Below are 5877 nucleotides of genomic sequence, written 5' to 3'. Positions count from 1 at the left end.
AAAAGTTGGGTGAGTAAAAGCAGTTGGCAAGAGAGTGTGCCAAATAAACCCGTGATGAGCTCTTATTTATACGCCCAGTGCGTTGAAACTGGAGGGTCCCGCTTGTCAAAGACTGTTGCTATTCTAGCAAAGAGAAGGTGTTTTTCGGACCTTCGGCTTAAGGCCTTCGTCCATATCGCAATATGAATTTATCATTACAGCAAATTAATATTGCGAGGGGCTACTGTTGGGGGCCTTCGGTTTTCCGAAGGTCCTCAAAAACATAACTTGACAATGTTTTCCAAGTATGTGAGCAGGTATCTTCGGAATCAGGTTGCGGGTATACAAGACCATGGTCAAGACGAAGCTTGACTGAAATGGAAGACGATCATGACGAAGGATGAAACGATCACGAAGCTATGTGCAGAAAAGCTTCGGCATGACAGCAGAAAAGGTGAACCGACTTAAAGATGAAAAGCCAAATTAGACCTCGAAGAATTACTATAGAGTTATTGATAAAAGCAAAGGGCATTAATGTAATTTTACATGGGCTGTGTCCTGTGCCTATAAATAGGTGAACAGTACCCCTGTACTGGACACGCTGATTTGGCATTAGCATCACGCTTGTACCCTTACTTTCCTTCTAGCTGAAGGTACATTTGTAATTTGTTGTTGTTTATATAAGTAAAATAAATAGAAACACATTAATAATAATGTTCCAAGTAATCATGTTATTTTCTATGTTTTATGTATAAATCTCTTTTACTTTTTATTATGATTATGAAGGTGTGACCTTCATAACCTTCGTCCGAAATCCATTATATCCAAAAGGAAATAATGCTTCGAAGGACGAAGGGCTTTGATATTTAACATTTTATGTTGCCTTGTTCTTAATTCATAGCATTTGAGAGCAAGTCCCCAACAGACGCTCTTATTCGTATAAAAGTGTGGGGACCGACACTCTTACGTTAAGAGTGTCGGTTCAACACGCAACCGACACTCTTATGTTAAAGAGTGTCGGTCAGTGACGTGGCGGACACTCTAGCCTACCTGGACCATATAAGAATGTGAGGACCGACACTCTTACTAAATATTTTTTTAATACTCAGTTTTATTTTTCTCCCTCCCCGGATGGGAAGCCTCCATAACAGCACAATACAAGCACAATATTCAATATATCACAACACAAGCACCATATTCAATATATCATAACACAAGCACCATATTCAATATTTATACAAGTTCAAATCCATAAGAAAGAAGTTCAAATCCATTTGAAACAAGTTCAAGTTCATACAAAACGCAATGATAGTAAGTTCCACACAAGCCTCCATATTAATTCATTCCGTTGGTGGGTCATTGGAGCCGCCGCCACTTGTGTTCATCAATAAGTCCATAAACGTGCTCTGATCCGGAGGCGGACTAGCATGATGTGAGCCAGAACCCTTTAAAAGAAACAAACATTTGTTAGTTTATCGAGTAACTAATTAAACATATACATAGGCTGCAACATCGAATAACCTAATAAACATTTGTATAGCGGCGCCTCGTTCTCAATCTCTATGTGCCAAATTAAATAAGTTTGATATCTATCCTTTATAGCTATTGTTCGCATGTAGTAATCAAATTGCAATGGATGCAACTGGTTACAAGAATGAATAGTCACAAGGTCACATGCATGTTTTCTAGTAACTGCTTAAACAACGAAGCTTAGAACTTAAAATAGACGGAGTCGAAAAATAAACATGATGATGGACTACCAGAGTATGTATATATATAGCTAGAATTCAACAGATCATTTTAATGAAGGGAAACCCTAACTCGTTATGCTCCCTTAGTTAGCTTCATCCAAAAACAAATTAACTCCTAGAATCACCTTAAGTCAAACTACCTTGAGGTTTGTCCAACTTTATAGTAAAGAATACCAAAACTTATAGCATCAAAATAAGCAGATTATAAAAATAGTTTATATGATGCATTTTCTGATACTGTTCTATATCATAATAAATATGGATGCTCTTCTTTGTCATCCTCAACAGTTTGCCAATACCTTCACAAGTGGACAGAGGAGAAGGAGGGTGGATATATTTCAAGGAGACGGTTGGGGTGGATTTTGAGTGATTATTTGAAACTTCTAGGTAATCAGAGGGGTATAATGAGTAACCTATTGGAGGATCCACAATCCCTTTATATTGCATATTTCAAGCAGTGGTGGGGGAGAATAATAAGTAATTTGTCAGATATGCTCTTAGTGCCATAGCATATGTAAAATTAAAAAAAGGAACATTTTTTTTCAAATTTCGTGTGTGCTCCTCTTTTGTGTCAGCAAGGCTTGCAGAGTCGTTCCTATCTGCGGTTCCGTCGTTGGCACAATATACATGAAGAGAACAGAGTGGTTGATCTGGTCTGCACGCAGCTATAGCAGCCGCATTGCAGATATGGACTGCTGCCGTATATTACATTAATATATGAACCCTAAGAAATGTATTCAGACCAAGTGGGAGAAAGTCAGGACGTAACATAAGCGATGAACTATACCTAATTGGCATATCTAAACTCCTTGTTTCCTTGCACAACCACTCGACATGCTGACCTCCATCAAAGTATATACTTTACTACACCAATTTCCACAACAATTATATTAATAATACTATCCATTTTGTACTACCAATCTGTAAATATAACATTAGAAAAATATATAATCAAGGATACGAGTAACAACACTAGCGGACTACTAAATTTCAGCTAAATCCAATCGAGCGTGGTCAAGACAGTAGCCATCTTCATTACCAGCAATAGTGATTTGTTGCACAAAACAACGAATTCCATTTTTAACTGAACCAGCACCATAGCATGAAGGTTATGCAGCGAATCACCTGTGCCGCAACGGTGTGCGAGCGAGTGGGGAAGATCTGGGTGATGCACTGCGCCGCTCGGAGCTTGGAGTTCGGCGAGGCCGCCCGGCTCAATGATGGCCGCCTGGCGTCCGGCTTGGTGAGGCCGCCTGGCTCGGCGAGGCACTGCGCGGCCCGGAGCTTAGAGCTCGGCGAGGCCGCCCGGCTCGGCGAGGTCGCCTGGCTCGGCGAGGCCGCCCGGCTCAGCGATGGCCGCCCGGTGTCCAGCTTGGCGAGGCCGCTCGCCGCCCGACTTGGCGAGGCCGATGGCTGCCCGAAGCCCTACGCCGCCGGCCCCCACCATGACCGGACAGGGAGCGCGCGCCGCTGGGTGATTCTGCACCGCCGGACAGGGAGCGCGCGCAGCGGAGGTCAAAACGAGCAGACGGCGGGCGGACTGGCAAGCAGAGTGGGTAGGAGACGCGCGACGGTAGAAGAGGATTGGGGATTAGGGTAAATTACATAAGAGTGTCGGTTTCTGCGGGACCTCGACACTCTTAAATTAAGAGTGTCGGTGCAGCAAAACCCACACTTTTACTTCGATTAAGAGTGTCGGCCCCGACACTCTTTAAGTAACTGACACTCCTTCAACGTTTTCTTGTAGTGGATGTCCTATGTAACTCTTAAGGGTTGGGGCCCTGACTAGATAATTGTTACTCGTCACGACCTCAAGGGTCATGGAGCACATGGGCGACGCGGTTGAGGTCCCTATCACAAACAAGAAGATTCTAATGGCGAAGCGGACCATCAAAGATAGGGGCTATATCAATGAGGCGTTGAGGATTAGGAAGGGATGTGCCCTGAAGAAAGCTAGCCCTAGCAACCCATGAGGAAGATGGCGCCTCACTTCGGTGACTCATCCCCATGGAAGCGCTAACAATGGGAACAAAATGCCATTTTCATAGGCACCTGACGTCGGGTGGATAACCGGCTCGAGTGAGTATCCTACATTCCTACTAGATCTTTTTCTTCTATTTTTTGTATCATAATGGATTTTTGTTCCTTGCCCTATGATGACGGTGAGCTCTACACAAAGTGCTCAGGACTCGAAAGTGCCCCACAACACTACTTTGAGAAGGTTTGGGGCAGTTGTTGCCGATAGTGGTTAAATATTGTTCTCGAGTACCCTGTTGTCTAAGTCGTGAAGTCGAATATAGTGTGCCTATCAGACTGTATTGTCACATATCACATAATTAATATGTTGTACATGAGACTTATCTGATATGCAAGCGTTACAGACCTACTACTACTAGTAGGCCCTGTACATGGGAAACCTGCTTTAGGTCATAATGCCCTTTATGAGACCAGTCACATCCTTATGTTTTGTAGACTAGTTTATGCTTAGCTGCAACAATCCTTTATTTTCCTAGGAGAGCTTGGGCCCTAGGGGACTTAGGGCCTAGTCGTTGATATTATATGATGTTGAGGACCTTGTGGATTTGGGTGCCAGCAGAGGGCCCCAAGCGGCTAAGTTTCTATCATTGAATGGGCCGAGAGACGGAGGGCCTAATCCTACATATGCGCCCTGGAGAACGGGAGGCCTAGAAGCTTTGATCCTCGTGAGGGCCTCGGGGACTTGTTATAGTCGAGGACGTCTTGGGACACCAGAGGGATTTAGGCCTAAAACCATCCTTGTGGATTGGTATCGTAAGTGCAGGAGTGTCCGGACCTTGGAATGCCTCTGTCTCAGAGTGCCCCGGGTCTCTTAGTGGTTCTTAATGAGACTTGGTGGTGATGTCATTCTTTCAGAGTGCTCCAAGATTAAGTTTCCCATAGGATCAATCCCTTGTTCTTGCCAGGGCCAAGGTAGGTGCAGGTAGTGGCAAAGCTAGAGCAAATATGAAGGGGTGCACCTCTCTTGTGGATGCATATGGATGAGATGTAAGTGGTGCTTATATGGTGAAAAATCGAATAGTACAACTGACTTTTAGATTTTTGGGGGTGCATGTGCACCCACTAGCTACTATGTAGCTTCGTGCCTTGGGTCCAGGGGCATCGATCCTGAGAACAGTGGTCCCGACAACTAGGTCTCATAGTAGTTTCCTATAGCAAAGTTTTTAAGGTCTGGTTCGGTTGCATGAGAATCGGATGGGATTACAATCCATTTCTATTCAATTTTGACTAGCATGTGATTTGTTCCTCCCCAATCCACTCCTGACCGAAACAAGTCCTATGGTCTAGTTTGGAAACTCGGATTTCCTTGGGATCCCTTTATTTTCCCATGTTAAGAAACCTTAGGGGTGTCATTTGAATAAGACATTGAATTATTTAGGGAAGGTTTTCCCTCCCTGGATTTATATCTCCTCGCTTCCACACACTGGTCGTATATGCGTCTTGTGGACATCTAGGTATGACCTTCTCGGACACTGACAAACAACCAGCCTTTTTTTTTTAAACTCAGTTCATACAAATCGTCTTGTAGGAAGAGGCAAACATTATTGCCTTCAGTTACAAAAAAGAAAAGAAAACACAAAATATTAATATTGGAAAAAATAAAGGTAAAATCACATTGGAGATTTGAAAAATAGATGCAACGCGAGAACACGTGAGGCCCTTAATTTTTTTTACATACATCTCTACAGTTTGTTTTCGAGAGGAATATGTGCAGGTATCTATTATTCTGAGACGGCAGATTCTCGGTGGGCTCACCCTCGTCATTTGAACTTATCCTTTCTCTTACTGTTAATTGGACCGAGCAGTTCGATATCGGGCCAAACTGAGCTGAGATAACATCTGGGCCTCGTTGGTTCACGTGATACCTAGCACTGCACTCAAAAAATGATATCAAAAAACGAGACTCACTTAATTTATATGTTCACAACGTGAGTTCACGACGTGATACCTAGCACTGCACTCAAAAAAAAAAAGAGGAAAGCATATAAATGGGACGGAAGAGTTCTCCTTTTCTGACATACTCCGTAGTTTCTTGCCGCAGCGTTCTAGAGTTCATTAGGCGGCACACGAGGACCAATTTTGGTCTGATGCACTGTGGTCTCGCTGAACG

The 5877-nt window shown here is 43.4% G+C and overlaps 1 long non-coding RNA gene across 1 annotated transcript; it reads right to left on the bottom strand.

Annotated features, from left to right (window-relative positions):
- Nucleotides 1-1148: 1148 nt before the first annotated feature.
- On the bottom strand, nucleotides 1149-3386 carry LOC103653899 (uncharacterized). Its single transcript, XR_565795.4, has 2 exons — nucleotides 2856-3386; nucleotides 1149-1424 (listed from the first exon to the last, which is right to left on the bottom strand). It is a non-coding gene; the product is annotated as an uncharacterized lncRNA (long non-coding RNA).
- Nucleotides 3387-5877: the final 2491 nt, after the last annotated feature.

Source organism: Zea mays, chromosome 4 (genome assembly GCF_902167145.1).
Source record: "Zea mays cultivar B73 chromosome 4, Zm-B73-REFERENCE-NAM-5.0, whole genome shotgun sequence".
Classification (NCBI taxonomy): domain Eukaryota; kingdom Viridiplantae; phylum Streptophyta; class Magnoliopsida; order Poales; family Poaceae; genus Zea; species Zea mays.
The sequence above is the reverse complement of the archived record's forward strand: the minus strand, read 5'-3'. Positions and strand labels throughout refer to the sequence as shown.